Raw genomic sequence first — 20398 nt, forward strand, 5'->3', positions numbered from 1 at the left:
TTTCTCTCGCGCGGTCGCGCCTTTGAGTTCATAAAAGCTCAGGTGAGTAAGAATCACTCAACAAACACGGTGAGTAATGTCTTGTCCTGTTATTATCATGCGTCGCGTCTGAATGCGTTGTTGTTTTTGGAGCTCTATCGATTTGATTTATAATTCTTGATTTTTCTCGCTGCCTGCTGTGAGTGTGTTTGCTTCGGAGCTGTAAGCTCCGTCTTAGCCTCGTATTTCCTTGTTTTGAACCATCATTTACTACAATTTCTAGTTGTTTATATTACTACTAAATACAGCTTACCCAACCATGACGCACAACACGCTAGCCTGTTAACGCGCCACCCTTGCGCTCAGCTATTTTTATTTATTTATTTTCTCTCGCGCCTTTGAGTTCATAAAAGCTCAGGTGAATAAGAAACACTCAACAAACACGGTGAGTAATGTCTTGTCCTGTCATTATCATGCGTTGCGTCTGAATGCGTTGTTGTTTTTGGAGCTCTATCGATTTGATTTATAATTCTTGATTTTTCTCTTTAAACTCGCTTACAACGAACATTTTCTACTTTTCCTCACTGAGAAGCACTACTGCTCAAACCTCATTGTTACACCGCGGACTGTTGAGCAGACGCGTCTCAAGCCTATTAGTGATCCAACGCTGCATACTCTTAAAGGTTACGTCCGTGGATCACGGCTGAACGCGTCTTCTCCACACTCACTTATAAACAAACACTTTTTTTTTCGCCTATCGCGCGTCTACTCTACACCCCTACCACTAAAAAACCTCATAGTTACAACGCGGACTGTTGAGCAGACGCGTCTCAAGCCTATTAGTGATCCAACGCTGCATACTCTTAAAGGTTACGTCCGTGGATCACGGCTGAACGCGTCTTCTCCACACTCATTTACAAACAAACTTATAATATAAATTAGTATTAATATTGATAGCATCACTGGTAGCTTCGTTGCTAACTCACTGTCCATCTGTTAAAATGGCGAATATATCAGATGTAAGTAGTCTACCGCTTGGTGCAGGTGAGGACACATTTGAGCTTCACGCACTGCAGTCTGAGCTGGAAGCTGTTGAGAAACAGATCCACAACCTTTTATTGAGACAGGCCGAGCTGAGAGACCGGTGTTTGGCTCTTGAAACATCACGCGCCGATGCACACAAATCAGTGTTTAACGTTACTAACCCGCTGACTCCGACCGCGTCTACTCCGTGCGTTCCTCAGCATCGGTCGCAATCAAGTCAAGTCAAGTCAAGTTTATTTGTATAGCGCTTTTCACAATACAGATTGTATCAAAGCAGCTTCACAGTATTAAATTAAAATAATACAACAAAGTTTGTTTCAAGAGGAATTTATTGATTGATAAAATTAAATTAAATATCCCCAAAATATCCCCAACTGAGCAAGCCAAAGGCAACAGTGGCAAGGAACCGAAAAACTTCATCAAGTGACCTAATGGTGTCCTAAAACTCCATCAGGTGACCTAATGGAGAAAAAAAAACCTTGGGAGAACCCAGGCTCAGTCAGGGGCCAGTGCTCCTCTGGCATTTATGAGCTAGAGGCCGGATTGTAGTTTGAACTGTAGGATTATATGAATGCCTGGCTGAAGAGTTATATGAAGAGTGTAATCGGTGTTATATGATCATATTTTCTTGATCTAGTAAGAACTCTAGCGGCGGCATTTTGGACTAACTGTAGCTTGCAATCAGCCATGGTCTCGTTCACTCCGGCTCCAACACGCCACCACGAAGCCTGGGTGGTTCCGCAGCGGAAGACGCGAGTCAGGTTTAGACCAAGACTTTCTCCGACCCTCCCGGTTTTCGAGTTATCCACACAAAACCGCTTCTCCCCTCTACGCGAAACAGAACGCGATGCTGTGATCATCGGCGATTCCATCGTTCGGCACGTACACGCTACGTTAGGTAAAAGTAAGGTGCAAAGTCACTGCTTCCCTGGTGCTCGTGTTTCTGAAATCGCTGCTCGCGTTCCCGAGATCCTGAACGGTGACGAGCGCGTCGGAACTGTGGTCCTGCACGCGGGAGTGAACGACATCAGGCTGCGCCAGACGGAGATTCTGAAGAAAGACTTCAGGAATCTAATCGATACGGTACGCAGCACATCGCCTGAAACAATGATCATTGTGTCAGGACCGCTTCCCACGTACCGACTAGGGCATGAAAAGTTCAGCAGATTATTTGCGCTAAATGAATGGTTAATATCATGGTGCAATGAGCAGAAACTGCTCTTTGTAAATAATTGGAATCTGTTTTGGGAGCATCCTAGGCTTTTCCGTGCTGATGGCTTACACCCAAGCAGATTCGGAGCGGCTCTTCTGTCAGATAACATCTCCAAAATGTTAAATACCCTTTGACTAGTAACCAAAAGTCCAAATCATAGTCTCTGCTGCACCAATTCAACTGATATAAATACTAGTGTAGAACATTGCATAGAAACCGTGTCTATTCCTCGTTTAGTGAGATCAAATAATAAATCTAATGCAGGATCTAGGAAAAATCTAATTGTTATTAAAACAGAAAATGTTGCTATTAGTAAACAAAAACTATTTCTAAAGCTAGGTCTTCTAAACATTAGATCACTCACACCTAAGGCAGTTATTGTAAATGAAATAGTCACAGATAATAGCTTCGATGTACTTTGCCTTACTGAAACCTGGCTTAAACCAAATGATTATTTCGGTATTAATGAGTCTACTCCTCCTGGATACTGTTATAAGCATAAGCCCCGTCTGATTGGCCGTGGCGGAGGTGTTGCAACCATTTATAAAGATATTCTAAATGTTACTCAGAAAACGGGTTATAAGTTTATTTCATTTTAAGTACTTGTACTAAATGTTACGCTCTTAGATGTTAGAAAAACATCCCTATTATCTCTAGCCTTGGCTACCGTATATAGACCGCCAGGGCCTTACGCTGATTTCCTAAAAGAGTTTGCAGATTTTCTCTCAGACCTATTAGTCAATGTCGATAAAGCATTAATTGTTGGAGATTTTAACATACACGTAGATAATCCAAATGATGCGTTAGGAGCTGCGTTTACAGATTTATTAAATTCATTTGGGGTCAAGCAAAACGTCACCGGACCAACTCATCGTCTTAATCATACACTCGATTTAATTATATCACATGGAACCGATCCGACCGATATAGATATCATTCCACAAAGTGATGAAGTCACTGATCACTACATGGTAACTTGCATATTACGTACTGCTGTAATATGTCATGCGGCGTCGCGTTATCAACCAGGCAGAACAATCCTCCCATCCACCATAGATAATTTCTCAAATTGCTTATCTAATCTGTCTCAGCTGCTGCCTGAACCCAAACAAACAGATGAACTAGAAGAACTAACTAGCACTATGAGCACCATTCTCTCTAGAACATTGGATGTGGTTGCACCTATTAAATTAAAAAAGGTCAGAGAGAAAAATAAAGCACCATGGTATAACAATACTACGCATGTTTTAAAGAGAGAAACCCGTATTTTAGAGCGTAAATGGAAACAAACTAATTTAGAGGTCTTTAGAATCGCTTGGAAAGACAGTATGTCACGTTATAAAAAGGCCCTAAAAGCTGCCAGGGCTGAGCACCTCCGCAAACTAATAGAAAACAACCAAAACAATCCAAGGTTTCTATTTAACACCGTGGCTAGACTAACACATAAACAGACGTCACCCGAACAAAATATCCCGTTACAGTTCAGTAGTAATGATTTCATGAACTTCTTCACTGAGAAAATAGAAAGCATCAGAACCACAATTATAAACGTTCAATCTTCAATCGCGCCTTATAATTCAGCTTCAATTATCACCCCGAAAGAACAATTACAGTGCTTTACAACTATAGAACAAAAAGAGTTAAATAAACTTATCACTTCATCTAAAACAACAACATGTTTATTAGATCCTATACCAACTAAACTACTGAAAGAAGTGTTACCTGTAGTGGAAGAGCCTCTCCTCAATATTATTAACTCATCTTTATCTTTAGGTCATGTTCCAAGAACATTTAAACTGGCAGTTATAAAACCTCTCATTAAGAAACCACAATTAGATCATAATAATCTAGCAAATTATAGACCCATTTCAAATCTTCCATTTATGTCTAAAATATTAGAAAAAGTGGTGTCCACTCAACTGGGCTCTTTCTTGCAACAAAATGATATCTATGAAAAGTTTCAGTCTGGATTCAGACCGCATCATAGCACTGAAACTGCGCTCGTTAAAATCACAAATGATTTACTTTTAGCTTCTGACCAAGGCTGTATCTCAATACTAGTTTTACTTGATCTTAGTGCTGCGTTCGATACTATAGATCACACAATACTCTTAGATCGACTACAAAATTATACTGGTGTTCAAGGACAAGCACTAAGCTGGTTCAAATCATACCTATCTGACCGCTACCATTTTGTCTATTTAAATGGAGAAAAATCGATCATAACTCCAGTAAACTATGGAGTGCCGCAGGGATCTGTATTAGGCCCTCTGTTATTTTCAATATACATGATGCCACTTGGAAATATTATAAGGAAACATGGAATTAGTTTCCATTGTTATGCTGATGACACTCAAATATATATTTCATCACGGCCGGATGAAAACGCTACATTTTCCAAATTGACAGAGTGTGTTAAAGATATAAAAGTTTGGATGACGCGTAATTTTCTTTTATTAAATCCAGACAAGACAGAGGTAATACTTATCGGTTCAAAAAACCGCCCACAAAACCTCGCACAATACAACTTTAACATCATAGGATGTCCTGTTACTTTATCCTCTACAGTAAAAGACCTGGGTGTTATACTCGATTGCAACCTGTCTTTTGAAAATCATATTTCATATGTTACAAAAACAGCCTTTTTCCACCTTAGAAACATTGCTAAGCTACGTAATATGCTATCAGTTTCTGATGCAGAAAAGTTAGTTCATGCATTCATGACCTCGAGACTGGATTACTGTAATGCTTTATTAGCTGGTTGTCCTGCATCCTCAATAAACAAGCTACAGTTAGTCCAAAATGCCACCGCTAGAGTTCTTACGAGATCAAGAAAATATGATCATATAACACCGATTTTATCATCACTGCATTGGTTACCTATAAAGTTCCGTATTAATTACAAGGTATTGCTACTGACTTATAAAGCTCTAAACGGCTTAGCTCCAGTCTATTTAACGGATCTTCTATCGCCCTATAATCCATCGCGCTCTTTAAGATCACTAAATTCAAGGCTTTTGGTCATACCTAGGATATCCAGAACCACCAAAGGAGGGAGAGCATTTTCACATTTGGCTCCAAAACTCTGGAATAGTCTTCCTGATACTGTTCGTTGCTCAGACTCACTCTCCCAGTTTAAAACTAGATTAAAGTCGCATCTCTTCAGCCAGGCATTCATATAATCCTACAGTTCAAACTACAATCCGGCCTCTATCCAATGCCAGAGGAGAACTGGCCCCCGACTGAGCCTGGGTTCTCCCAAGGTTTTTTTTCTCCATTAAGGCACCTGATGGAGTTTTAGGACACCATTAGGTCACTTGATGGAGTTTTTCGGTTCCTTGCCACTGTTGCCTTTGGCTTGCTCAGTTGGGGATATTTTGGGGATATTTAATTTAATTTAATCAATCAATAAATTCCTCTTGAAACAAACTTTGTTGTATTATTTTAATTTAATACTGTGAAGCTGCTTTGATGCAATCTGTATTGTGAAAAGCGCTATACAAATAAACTTGACTTGACTTGACTTGACCTTAAGATTATTTGCGAGTGGCTCTTTCCTTTACACTATTGGAGATGCGGAGAACTTGATGGAAAGTGCTGTCTGTCGTGTCATTCGGAGTTTACCTGGCGCTTTTAGGTTTAGAAAAACAGTTTTAGGTTTTTTTGTGGCATTTCCAAGCCACTTAAAGGAGCTGTATGTAGTTTTCAGCGGCCTCTAGCGGTGATGTTTCAGATTGCAACCAATAAGTTGACAAGCGCGTGCTCTTGCGCGTGCTCGAATTTAGGAGCGAGCACTGTGGATACCGGCCAGACTGAGACGCGTCACGCAACACACCAGAGAGAGCATCCCACAACATGCTAGAAACTCAGGTAAACTCCCACTGCAACGTTACAATAATAGGCTACTTTTATCAGCTTGACGTTGAACTAATGCTCCATGCTAGTACCATGATAAGAATGGAACCCTATCAACCGTGCCGAATTTTGCCACTGCAAGCACTACTTCACATTTTCTTCAGGAAATGTATACATTCTAGGTTTGTAGATAAGGTCTCTCCATGATTCAAACGCCCTGCCGATGTTGATCCGTGTTTTTTCACCCGAAGTTCATCCGATTCACGTCTGGCCTTTAATACGAGCTTCAGCAGAAAGAAAAAAACGTTTTATTGTTTTTTTTATCAATATGTGGAGTTTGTGTTGGAGTCTGTGTTGTGCTGGGAGCAGGTCGTTTCTTAGTGTTATCAGACATGTCATAAGTTGCATAAGTCATAAGTCCATGTCATAAGTTGCAGTGTCGTCGCTGTTGAGTGCAAAATCAGTAGGCTAGACGAGGCGAGAGGCTCGGGAGCGCTCCGCGCATGCAGGTGACGTCACTGGATTTCGCGGTAAATCCGACCCGGCACCTTCACATAAACATAAGAATACTTGCTTTCAGAGGTAATAGCAAAACCCGAAAAGTGGATCATTTTAATGTGATATTACAACCCCTTCACACACAGGCAATAAAAAAAGGATTCGTTTTAGTAGAAAAGCTACATACAGCACCTTTAAGACCCAATGTTGTAAAGCAGTTTTTTTTTTAAGCAGTTTTTTTTTAGGCTATCATAATTTTTTATGAAGATCATGCATTCATGACCATGCCGATTACAGTATATGTTACTCAGGCTTCACTAACGTGATTGGTACCATAGACTATAGGCTAGACCAGGGGTCGGCAACCTAAGGCACGCGTGCCAAATGCGACTCTGATACTTTCCAGACAAGTTACATACTCTCCTGTCACTTGTTTCAAGAGCTTCACTTGGTCAAAAACCAAGTGATAACCTGTACAATGTAAAACTGTCAACATCAAATTATGTACTACATATTACAGCATTGTTTCAATACAAGACATACCAATGGACTCGCGCAGCTTTCTGTCTTCTTTGGGCACCAGATGTTCCTTCCTCACCCGAAACAAAGGACTTATTCGATTAGCTTGCGTTGATATAAGGACTGGTCTTCCTTCTCTGCTGTAAAACAAGAAAGTCTCGACTTACTCTATGTGCAATTACTATTGTTCTTGAAACATAAATTAAGACAGTTATAAATAAGTTAATTTACCATACGATTCAAGTCAAGTCAAGTCAAGTCAAGTTTATTTGTATAGCGCTTTTCACAATACAGATTGTATCTAAGCAGCTTCACAGTATTAAATTAAAATAATACAACAATGTTTGTTTCAAGAGGAATTTATTGATTGATAAAATTAAATTAAATATCCCCAAAATATCCCCAACTGAGCAAGCCAAAGGCAACAGTGGCAAGGAACCGAAAAACTCCATCAAGTGACCTAATGGTGTCCTAAAACTCCATCAGGTGACCTAATGGAGAAAAAAAACCTTGGGAGAACCCAGGCTCAGTCGGGGGCCAGTTCTCCTCTGGCATTTATGAGCTACAGGCCGGATTGTAGTTTGAACTGTAGGATTATATGAATGCCTGGCTGAAGAGATGCGACTTTAATCTAGTTTTAAACTGGGAGAGCGAGTCTGAGCAACGAACAGTATAGAACTCTGCATAACAGTGAGGAATACTCCCATTGGTGCACAGGGTGAGTAGGTCTTTTTTCTTTAAGGCACTGATCACTGGAGGATTTTCATACAATGAGCTGGGGGGTGTGGTTCTGGTGCCTCTGGTGCCTCTTGTTGCCTGTTGTGCCACCGTCAGTTTTCGGAAGGTTGGGGCGGTGAAATCATACTTGAAGAAGATTGTTTTTGGTTCATCTTTCGTGTAGCGGAACCATTTAATCTTCTGCCAATGAACTGATTGTCCCTCCTCATCTTTTGTTCTGTTTTTGAGTATGTGGTTGGAGAGGGACTTGAAGTACAGAAAGTCCTTGTGTCCAAGTTCATGTACACTATGGGTCGTTCTTTCTTTCCATTCTCACAAGTGTGTAGTAGCTCATAAATGCCAGAGGAGAACTGGCCCCCGACTGAGCCTGGGTTCTCCCAAGGTTTTTTTTCTCCATTAGGTCACCTGATGGAGTTTTAGGACACCATTAGGTCACTTGATGGAGTTTTTCGCACTGATGCTTGGGGTTGGGCATATAATAATTTTACCAAAGATATAATTTTTGGGCCAAATCCGAACTTTGACAGGGTCGAAAAGAGATAATCACACTCGACCCTGTCAAAAGCTTTTTCCGCATCCAAGGAAAGTAAAATTTCAGGGTGTAGATTTTTTTTATCCTGAGTGTGAATTATATTTAGTAATCTTCTAATATTAAAAAACAACTGTCTGTTTTTGATGAACCCAGTTTGGTCCTGTGAAATGATTGTCGGTAAGATTGTTTCCAGTCGTGTAGCTACAATTTTTGCAAGTATTTTATTGTCCACGTTGAGTAAGCTCACCGGTCTATAAGACGCGGGGTCTAAGGGGTCCTTGTCTTTTTTGTGAATAAGAGAAATGCTTGCATGGTAAAATGTTGGAGGTAGAGAGCCCCTATGTAAGGCTTCATTAAATACATCTAACAGCAATATCGAGATCTGTTCTTTAAAGGCTTTATAAAATTCTGAAGTGTAGCCGTCTGGACCAGGCGCTTTAGAATTTTGCATACTATTTATAGCTTGTTCAATTTCTTGCTTTGTTATGGGTTTTTCCAGTTGTTCTAGATTTTCTAAACTAATTGTTGGAATAGACATTTTATCAAAAAACATATCTATGAGTGTGGGGTTTTTCTTGGATTCTGAAGTATATAGTTTTTTATAGAAACATTTAAATGTATCATTTATCCCCTGTAGGTCTCTTGTAACTTGGCCTGAATCCGTGCGGATTTCCGTAATCATCCTTGATGCAGTTTGTTTTTTAATTTGTTGAGCCAAAATCTTGCCCATTCTTTCCCCTTGTTCATAATATCTATGCCTTGCTTTGGTCAGCATTTTAACTGTTCTTGAAGTATATACTAATTCCAGTTCTGTCTGCAAAGCCAGCTTTTTCTTGTGTAGAGTTATTGAGGGACTAGATGAATGTTGTCTATCCGTTTCTGTTATTTCTTTTTTTAGTTGAGTTTCTTTTTCCCTTTGTTGCTTGTTTTTCAGGCTTTTCCATGAAATTACCTGGCCTCTAATGAATGCCTTTAGCGCTTCCCAGAGGGTGGATTTTGTGACATCTGGAGTGTCATTAAATGATAAATATAAATTTATGTGCTTTTTTATTTCTTCTATTCCTTCTTTGCTTGATAATATGCTGTTATCAAACCTCCAGATCCTCGATGTTTGATTATATCCGAAAGTTAAATGTAGAGTTAGAGGACTATGATCTGACAACATTAATGTTTCATAATTGCAATGTTTCGTTTGTTGAAGGAGTTTACTATCTATTAAAAAGTAATCTATTCTGGTATAAGTCTGATGAACTGGGGAATAATAAGAATATTGTCGTGTGTTGGGGTGCAGGGTTCTCCAAGGATCTATTATTTTATAAGTATTCATGAAATTCTTAACACTTTTTGCCATTTTAGTCACAGTAACCGGCCTCCGTGATGACCTATCCAGGTCAGAGTCAATCACTAAATTAAAATCTCCCCCAATTATCAGTTGATGAGAGTCCATGTCAGGTATTTTTAATAACAATGAGTTTATAAATTGTTCGTCATCAACGTTGGGCGCATATATATTTACTAATGTGATCAAATTATCATAAAGTTTACCAGTGACAATGATAAATCTGCCTTGAGAGTCTGGTATTATCTTTGAAGCGATAAACGGTACTGTTTTTTTAATTAAAATTGCTGTACCCCTACTCTTTGCACCGAAATTAGAGTGAAATATCTGTCCAATCCATTTATTGCGTAATCTGTTGTGATCTTGATTTTTCAGGTGCGTTTCTTGTAGAAAGCAAATATCCATATCTAGTTTTTTCAAATGTGCTAAAATATTACAACGTTTTATGGTTCCATTAAGCCCTTTGCAATTCCAAGTCACAAATTTGACCAAGTTGTGCGGAATTGTTTTAGCCAACATGGTGTTAACCTTGGTCATGTTTAATTAATGCATGGCAGTGAAAACTATCTTGTGTGACATCCTCTGAAGTAGAACAAAATCTGAACATATGAACTTTTTCAACATCCCTAAACTAAACGTGCTAGGGTAAAAACAAAGAACAAAAAAGATCTTCCTAAAGATCCTTAAGTTCCTAATCCCTAAGTCCGTGGACACTTGACTTACCACTTAACTCCTAAAGTTGTATACTATATACTCCTGGGTCAGATCTCTTGTAGTTGTGGCCCACTCTTATTGAATAAAAGTAGACACAAATCAAATCTAGTGTAGTAATTAAATTTGACTCCTTACCCCCTTCCTTAAACATGAAATTTAAATCAGATTGTTGTCCAATATGCATAGAAAATAGATAAATAAAAAAGAATAAATAGTAAGAATAGTAGGAGATAAAAAAAAAAAATAAAAAAAAAAATAGAATACAGTAAAATAAATATACATATGCATATACACACACACCCACACCTCCAGTTATTCCACCCGTCAACACAATTTTTCTTCCCCCTCCTTTTCTCTCTGTCAAATCAACCTTACTTCTATATCCTCTAAAACATGTGTTACAGGCAAAAGAGAAATGTCTTTTAGCATGTTTTCCTTGGTGACATCACAATTGTATGTTGAAAGGAATACTCAAATACCTTTAATCCTCTACTCCCTGTGCAATTGGGGCCTGGGTTTTGATAAAGTTTTCAGCTGCCCGTGGGTCAGTGAAGGAATGTTTGGTGCTGCCCATCGTTATGATCAACTTTGCCGGGTAGTACAGACTGTAGGGTATTCCAGCGTCGCGTAGTTTCACCTTAACCGGGTTGAAAGAAGCTCGCAGCTTGCTGACCTCTGGACTCATATCCGGAAAAATATGTACAGGTGATCCTTTGTAAAATAGGTTGCCTTTTCTCCTGGATAGTTGCAGAATCTTCTCCCTGTCGGTGTAGTAGTGTAGGCGAGCTATTATCGCTCTCGGGCGCTCTCCTGCTCGGGGCTTAGGGGCCAGGGTTCTATGAGCTCGATCTATCAAGATTGGTGATTCAAAGTTTTCTTCGCCGAGCACTTCTGAAAAAAACTCTGCTATGAAGCGGCTTGGGTTCCCTGCCTCCATTTCTTCGCTAATTCCCACTACGCGTAGGTTTTGCCTGCGACTTCTGTTCTCCAGGTCCATGTATTTTTCCTGCAGTTTATTGTAGTCCTTCTGTAAGGTTGCGTGTGCTTTGTCCATGGCGGTTATTTTGTCCGAAACATCACAGAGAGATCTTTCCATCTCTCTCTGTGTGTCTGCCGTTTCAGTGTGGGCCCTGTGCAATGTTTCTATTTTCTGTGAAAGTTTGTTTCGGAGCGTGTTGATATCCGCTTTAGCTTCCTCCCGTAGCGATGTGATGTCTTTGCGTATATCTTGATGCATTATTTCGATTTCCGCTTTAATATCATTCTTTAAATTTTCGCGGTATGCACGTAGTTCACTTCGAAATATTCCCACAGAAAGAGGCGTTTCTTCTTCCGCCATCATGCCCTCATCTTGTGAGCAGGCCAGAGCTTCACTAGCTGGAGCAGTGTTAGCCGGGGCTTTGTCAGCCTGTGCTGCAATAGCATTCGCAGTGCCGGTTGAGGCCTTGTTAGCAGAGTCGTTAACCGGAGCAGTGCCAACCGGTGCGGGTGTGGCTTGGAGAGTTTTTTGTGTGTATTTCCGAGTGCCCTTCATATCAAATATTGTCCTAAATTATTTTTATAAGTGAATTGCTGACAAAGGGCGATGTTCGTTGACCCAGGATATTTAAATTGTTAAAACTTTTGCGGAGCTGCCTAACTTCGCTGCTCACTCCATTCGGCCGGAAGCGGAAGTCAATATCAGTCATTTCTAAAGTAAAAAAAAAAGTGTTTTGGAAAATAGCTCTTTATTTGATAATCATTAAAATTTGTTTTCTATACAGAGATATCGACATCGGCAAATATCGGTATCGGCCATAACAGCAATATTAATATCGGTTATCGGTATCGGCCTCAATTTTCACATCGGTGCATCACTAATTGTAATCAATACAATGCAATTAATATCAACTTTCTGACAGTGTGTGTACGAGTATACAAATATGTACGAGTATCGTACGAATTTGACAACTTGTTAAATCTTGTGAATTATTAAGACTTTCAGACTATCTTCGTACTGATTGGGCTATGGGTTTTGCGAGAAAAGGTTTAAGAAACAACAAATGCTTGATAAAATGTTTGATTTAGGGTTCGAACCAACACATGTATATACCATTGCGAATATTTGCCTTTGCAGCTGTCTGTCTCCTCCGTTTACTTGTCCTCAAACAATAATAGTCCGAAAGGTCCTTTTGGTCTTTTCAGCTGAAAAAAGAGAAAATAAAATATCATTATGTTGTTTTACATCATTCCTGTGGTAAAAGCATGGTAAGCGTTGTGGTTAATGTGCATTTACAATAACTATCACATTAAAACTACCAATAGTGTGGTAAAAGCATGGTAAGTTTTGTGATTACTGTCTTTTTACTACACTTACCACAGTAAAACTAATGTTAATGTGGTAAAAGCATGGTAAGTGTTGTTTGTACTGTGCTTCTACTACAAATACAACTTTGGAACTAATTGTACTACTTTTAATCTGATATGAATATGATTAACTGATTTAAGGTCTTTAGGCCTATGCTCACGTCATGTGACAGGCAGTGTAACTTAATCACCCTGTTTTGAATTAGAAAGCAATAAAACGCAAAGCCTCAGTGGAGATGACAGATATAATGCCGTGACTGAACGTGAGCTAATCTGATTAATATCGACAAACAGAAAATACATTATATATCACACATTATTCGGACAGCCAGCGTATTTACTACTTACCAACATCTGACACACGTGAAGTGAACTGATGCCAAATATCGCGATGTGTTCGGAACGAGACTTCTTCAGGCTTCTAAGGGTTTGAAACTTGCTGGCCCAGAAAAGTTCATTAAACACATCGTTAATATAGTCCAATTTAGTCATTTAATCAAAAATATCTTAATTTCTGTTCCGAAGATGAACGAAGGGGTTGGAACAACATGAGGGTGAGGAATTACTGACAGAATTTTCATTTTCATACTTAATAATCGTGACCGCCAATAGCAGCGCTTACTGATCGTGACGTGGGCCAATAGCAAAGCAGAATCATTGTGGGAAATAACGACTGTATTAACGAATAAAGGTACAATTTGTGTTCTTATCGTGTTTAACACATCTGTATTTGCCCGCGCGAGTATATCCAACTTCAAAAATCGCAGCTTGAATTCAATTTACAGTTACCGTCGAAGAGAAACACAGCTCTTATCTGCCCTATATAAATAACCGCCTGTACACTCTTTAAGATGTGGAGGGTAGGGCGATGAGGCTGCGAGCTACACCTATGAACCATTGAATCACTTTGCTGGCTGGTGCACCGGCTAATCGTGGTTGCCTTGATGCACTTGCTGATCTGGCCGGGTTGACACTCATCGGATGCCTTCCACAAATGCTTTTTTGCCATTTTTTGCCTTGTTTCTTCATCATAATGACACAATCAAATCATTCAATCATTTTAAATATTTACAATCTGCAAATTATTCTCTTTCGGAATGAAAGATGACATTTAAAAAAGGGTGCAGCTTGGTTTTTTGCTTTAAAAAAACTAAACAAAAAAACACAAATGGATGGATTTTGTTTTACAAATGTATTGTTGTCATCAAATAATAGTATTAGAAAATTGGACCACATTTCCGATCGGTTTTTAATTTGTAATATTTATTTATACGTTTATTGTATTTCATTTGACTGATCAAGTCATAGATATATACACTAGACCAGTGGCCTTGGCTAAGGCAGTTGATTGGAACGAATGCCTTACATATATAAATAAAGAAATTAGCAAAACTTGGCCACTAAATATTTCATATTCAATTATTTTAATGATCACAATTAAAGTTTTCATTTTATTAACTGAACAAGCGCAACATTCAGCATTCAATCAAATATTATAAAATATGTATTATTATTAATAATGTTATTTCAACATAATATCTCGTTATTTCGACATAATATGTGTGGGTGCAACAAGCAAGATGTGCATTTGTAAATCCGGTGACGCGTGCATTGATTTTTATTAATAATCTAGTCAGTGGCGGTTCTAGAGGGGGGGCCGGGGGGGCCAGTGCCCCCGTGTCACCAAGCTTGGCCCCCCCTCTGGCCCCCCAAAATTTGGAATCGTAAAATCACACCAAACAACTGCGCATTTGATCAGTTGCGGCGCCTTCATCTATAGGCTACACTGCAGCACGACGTATATTCACATCAAATGTTAACGCAGAGGAACGGGACACTGCAGTTCCCAAAAGTTCATTATTTGCATGTGCTTTAAAGCCTTGCCGGTTAAACATGTCATTCGCTGCTGATGCGCTGTTCAAATATGCGCTTTACTGAGCGCGTACACTCGACGCACACATGCACTAACAGCCTGTTACTGGACTAAGTTATCTTTTGAGTCTTATATTGCGCTAATACTGTCAAAAACAGACAATGTTTACACAAACAAAGTTGGTTATGTCTAAAGTGAAAGCAAACAGAGAAAATTTATTAAAATCTGCTTGTCATATGCGTGTATATTAGACGCGTCGCGTGCAGTTCTTAAAGAGACAGTAGCCCTAATAATAAACATGCTGCCGCTTGTCCTTAAAGAGATAGTTCACCCAAAACCAAACAGTTGCTGGTCACCCCATTGACTTCCATACATAGTAGGAAAAAAATATACTATGGAAGTCACAGGGGTACATCAACTGTTTGGTTACTCACATTCTTTCAAATAACGTTTATTTTCAACAGAAGAAAGAAACTTATTCAGGTTTAAAACAACTTAAGAGAGTAAATTATGACTTTTTGGGGGGAGAACTATCCCTTTAATGTTAATAAAACAACAAAACACACAGAGGAAATCATTCACTGCTCTTGACTGAGAACTTTAAGTCTGTTGTGTTTTATTTTCATATTTGTTCATTTAATTACTTTCTTCAATTCTACTGTTAAATACACCTATAGATGAAAAAATAAAGCACTGTTTATTTCATTTGTATATTAAGTTGTGTATGTGTAATATGTATCTCTGTTCTTAATTTTTATAACAAAGAAAATAGTGACAAAGATTTTTATTTTCGCCACTTTGGCCTAAATGTCTGCCATTCTTTTTTATTTTATATTTTATATTTTGTTACCTATAAGGCTTTGCTTTTAAAATAGGGACATTAGTTTGGCTGTAATGCTCAGTCACATGCAAAATAGTAAAACCAACATGAAATAAGAATCGTGATAAATTCGTGATTTTCCTGAAAAAAAAAAAAAAAATTGTGATATGATATTATTGCCATATCGCCCACCCCAGGTGTAAAAAAGTGCCTAGATGTGCTTAGATGCTAAAAATGTGTTATTATTGATCATTATATCACACTACAATTAAACATAATGAAACATTCATTTGAATTGAAATTGTTTTATTAGCTTAGCTAATATAATTTATTAGCTTTTTCTAGAGATTGCAGTCATGCATGACATGGTGAAAAATGACTTGAAATAATACTGAAAATAGGTTTAGATGAATGTTAAAGGTGTGCCCCCTAAAAGCACAAGTGGCCCCTGCCTGGCCCCCCCAGTTACTGTGGTCTAGAACCGCCACTGAATCTAGTGTTTTCTGACAGTGTCGACTCGGCTGCAAAGATGAAGTTGACGATCGCCGTATAGTGAACGCGCCTATAGAGAGAAATGCACATAATGGATTACATAATCAGAGAGTAGCCTTTTTCTTTTCGTTTTGAATTATTTCGTTTAAAGACATTTCAAGCTTTGTGTATTTGATGTATTTCTCATGTCTGTGTGTGAGGCATACAATGAGTTTCGTTAAGTTAGGATGAGATGCGCTCCAGTTAACGTGCAATGCAAGATTATCATTTTTTTATTATTATTTATTAAATCTTATTTATTAAATACAGGCTGATGAAAAATGTATTAAAATTAAGATACAATTTATACAAAACGAAATTCACTTTTACTCGTGCTGTTCACTTTTCATAAATCAACATACATGGGGAAAAAAATAACATTTTAACAAATATGAAAATAAATGCGCTTATTTAATGGCTACAACAGTATAGGCCTACAGACTCTCTATTTGTACAAATTGCTGCACATTCATTTAATTCTGAATTTTGCACACACAAGTTGATAGGCATTTGTTCAAATCAAGTTCATGATAATTGTGCGTGCATTTATTAATCATTATGATACTAAAATCATAACAAAGTAGGTTATGCTATGTACAAAAAAATCAGATGAGCCCAGAATATTCCAAACTGCCGTAGCCAAGGCGACATCTAGTCATAGGGTCCGTGCACTTTTTGATCATTTCATTTCCTGTTTAGAATGGAATAAGGAGAAATGAAAACCAGCTCGTTTATTCGTTTTTTTGGGCTAGATTTTTCATTTTTCGTTTATGCTTTACAAGTCGGTTTATGGGTTCGATATTTCATTTGCACACGTGGGCGGCGCTGAAACGCCCCTTTCATCTGATTGGTCAAACCGCTCCGCCTTCAGTAAGCTGTGAGCTTTTCTTTCTGTCAGGCAGAATAAGAGTCAGTAGGCTACGAGTGCGGCACTGACAAATGCCCTTTAATGAAATAATGTCTGAAACCACCACTCACTGTTAACTACACACACTATTTGATTTAGAAATATGTTGCTGGTCACGTAATTCGTGCTGCTGCGACTTGCAAGCAACCCCATTAATGTGAGCCACAGTATATGACAGATTATATTAGCATATTTCCCATTGATAAATACAGTGCAAATAGTTCCGTCTCTTTGGATAAAAGGGAAGTGGAAATAAAAATCAATAATAGGCTGAACTGTACCATGATAATATGTCCGTAACATTTACCACTCTAGTCTTTTATTTACATCAAAAGGCAGGTAGGCGTGTGTGACATATAGCCTATGGGCTATAAATTATTTTGAATAGAAATAAAGTTTATATTTTTTGAATTTAAGCATGTGTAGCCTACTCAGTTCACATGAAAAGAAAGAGACAGAAAAGAGAGAAGCCAGAATCAGTGAACGTAAATTAAATACTGACAAAATTACCAGGTTTGGGATTAATTGTTATTATTATTATGAGAAATTGACTCCGCCTAGAACTTTGATGCTTCACCAAACACAGCTCAGACCCTCAGACTGGTCTAACTTGCTTCTAACTGGTCAGACTTTCCCAAAAAATCCATTGACTTGAGTTATTTGAGCAATGAAGGCCGTAATACTTAATGCTGTCCACTAGAGGGGGCGACAGGATAATAAGTGTTTTCTACTCTCTTTCCCTGTTTGCATCAGTTTAAATGACAAATAAATGCATGAATTTCATTATGATAACAGGTTAAACGTCGTAATTAGCCAGCATAGGACGCAAATGAAAATACAATTTGATATTTGTGATATTTAAACTGTGTATTATTAATAAATATTGTTTCATATCTTGTTCATGCTTTATACATTTTAACCAGTGCTAATTTAAATAAAATGAATGAATAGAACTATATAATAATTAATTATAATATGGTAACTTTGGTCCAAAGTAATCTGTGATAAACAGTGTATAGGCCTACTATGTTTCATCTGCTTATTTATTATAGTCAAAATAATCCAGCAATTATGTTTTATCGAATGTTATTCGAATTCAAGATGTAGAAGCTCAGATCAATAATGAGGCGTACAGGCCATAAATAACAAATAGACATTACAACATTTTTATTATTCATAAGAATTTAAGTTAATAACATCTAAAACAAAGAATACATGTATTACAGGGCAAGTATAAGTATTAGTATTTTTAATGTTTTTGAAAGAAGTTTCCTCTGCTCATCAAGCCTGCATTTATTTGATCAAAAATACAGAAAAAAAAAGTAATATTGTGATATATTTTTACAATTTAAAATAATTGGTTTAAATGATCATTTATTTCTGTGATGCAAAGCTGAATTTTCAGGATCATTACTCCAGTCTATCACATGATCGATATAAGAATAAAGAATAAAGAATAAAGAATTTATTCTTTATTCTTATATTGTATTTAGGGGGTCTAAATACTTATTGTATTTAGACCCCCTAAATACAATAAGGATTTTATTCAACAATTTTCTGATTTTCTCTCTGATCTGGTGACTCGGGCTGATAGACTATTGATTCTTGGGGATTTTAACATTCATCTCTGCTGCCCTTCTAAAACGTTGGTCAAAGAATTTGTGACTATTTTAGAGTCTTTGAACTTTGTACAATCTGTATGTGGTCCAACTCACAATCTGGGTCACACACTAGATTTGGTACTGTCTCGTGGCTTTTTGATTTCAAAACTGGAGGTTATTGATGCATGTGTGTCTGACCATTATCCTATTTTGTTTGAATCTGAGTGCTTTCTCCCGTCTTCTATTTGCCCTCAGCCTTCATTTCTCTCTCGAGCTATTCATTCAAATACTGCAAATTTGTTTTCGGAACATTTTTCTTCACATTTTAATAATAATTTTCTGAATGAAACAGATACTGAATGCTTGACTGAGATATTTTATAAAGCATCCTCTATATCTATGGACGCTGTTGCTCCGCTTAAGCGTAAAAAGATTAAGGTTGCTGGCCAGCCGTGGTTAAATGATGACACCCGCGCTTTCAGACAAGAGTGTCGAAAAGCGGAGCGAAAGTGGAAAAAAGGCTACAGGTTTCATTTGACATTTTAAAATCAAGTCTGTTCAACTATCAAACAGCAGTAAAACAGGCAAAATCAAATTTCTTTTCTCAATTAATTTCTGACAACGCTAAGCGACCAAAAGTCCTGTTTGATACGATTGACTCTATTCTAAACCCGACCACGAATATTTTATCTGAGGCCTCTATTGAGCTTTGTGAAGATTTTTTAAAACATGTCACTCAAAAAATTGATGATATTAGAAGCTCCATTGTTCCATCTGAACCATGTCATTTGCAACTGCCCTGTCCTATGAGTTGTCTGTCAAACTTTAAACCTGTCTCTCCAACTCAGCTAGCTGATATTATCTCTACTATGAAGTGTTCTGGTTCTAAGTTAGATATTATCCCGGCTCGTCTTTTTAAGGATGTTTTCTCTACCATTAGTCATATGGTAACCGCTATCATAAACAGCTCTCTAGCCAAAGGTGTCGTTCCAGCTAGTTTTAAACATGCAATTGTGCAACCTATGTTGAAAAAACCTCAACTTGATCCAGAAATGTGCAGTAACTATCGACCGATTTCTAAACTGCCTTTTATCTCTAAACTTTTAGAGAAAGTGGTTTTCTCACAGCTCCAGTTTTATTTGAATTCTTTTAATATTTTGGACATGTTCCAGTCTGGCTTTAGATCGTTACATAGCACTGAGTCAGCTCTGTTGAGGGTTACAAATGATATCTTGCTTGCTCTAGATTCAGGCTCTTGTGTTGTGCTGGTTTTGCTAGACCTGAGCGCTGCATTTGATACCATTGACCACAACATTCTTCTTGAAAGGCTAGAATATATGGTAGGTGTCAAGGGCACTGTACTAAAATGGTTTGCTTCCTACCTCGAAAAGAGGACTTTTTCTGTAAATTTAGGAAATTGTTCCTCGCCATCTGCGCCTGTTTTGTTTGGTGTGCCCCAGGGATCTATTTTGGGACCGTTATTGTTTTCACTTTATATGCTCCCCTTGGCCCTCATTTTTCAGAAGTACAACATTTCATATCACTGTTATGCAGATGATTCTCAGCTTTACCTTCCAGTAAGGCTTGACACCACTGCTCCATTTGATGTGTTATTGGAATGTGTAGATGATATCAAGAGGTGGATGACAAATAATTTTTTGCAGCTAAATGAGGATAAAACAGAGGTTTTAATTCTGGGTTGTCCGGCAGATTCCTCTCCTGCTCTGAAAGCCCAGTTAGGTCCTCTCTCAACAAATGTATGCAAACAAATCAAAAACCTTGGAGTGATCTTTGACTCTTCACTATTCTTTGATAAACAAATTAGTGCGGTTATTAGAGGAAGCTTTTTCCATTTAAGATCTATTGCAAAGTTGAAGAACCTTCTTTCA

The 20398-nt window shown here is 38.0% G+C and overlaps 1 long non-coding RNA gene across 1 annotated transcript in view; it reads left to right on the top strand.

The window, feature by feature from the left end:
- Window positions 1–328: 328 nt before the first annotated feature.
- The window catches only part of LOC309513068, a 101914-nt gene continuing 81844 nt past the window's right edge, over window positions 329–20398 (top strand). Inside the window, exon 1 of the long non-coding RNA XR_014211266.1 lies at window positions 329–1002. This is a non-coding gene — a long non-coding RNA (uncharacterized lncRNA). The remainder of the gene's footprint in view (window positions 1003–20398) is intronic.

Source organism: Leuciscus leuciscus (genome assembly GCF_965113295.1).
Source record: "Leuciscus leuciscus genome assembly, chromosome: 13".
Taxonomy (NCBI): Eukaryota; Metazoa; Chordata; class Actinopteri; order Cypriniformes; family Leuciscidae; genus Leuciscus; species Leuciscus leuciscus.